Below are 251 nucleotides of genomic sequence, written 5' to 3'. Positions count from 1 at the left end.
CAAACCTCCAGATCAGCATAAAACTGCAAGTGTCAAAAACAGATGCTCTTTGTTCTGCAAGTGGGAAATAAAGCTAAAATCTTCCCCTCCAAACCACAGTTTAAAATCTGATTCATAGCGTGACAGCTGTCTGCTTGTCTTCCCTTCTGGCTGAAAGTGAATACTGCAGCTGCTCCTTGTGGATGAGTGGGAGAGTAGAAAGGGGGAAAGATGAGACTATGGAAAACGGTCTGGTGCTCCACACTTCTGAG

This window comes from Pygoscelis adeliae, unplaced genomic scaffold, assembly GCF_000699105.1.
Source record: "Pygoscelis adeliae isolate BGI_AS28 unplaced genomic scaffold, ASM69910v1 Scaffold222, whole genome shotgun sequence".
In the NCBI taxonomy this organism is placed as follows: domain Eukaryota; kingdom Metazoa; phylum Chordata; class Aves; order Sphenisciformes; family Spheniscidae; genus Pygoscelis; species Pygoscelis adeliae.
This window is presented reverse-complemented; position numbering follows the sequence as displayed.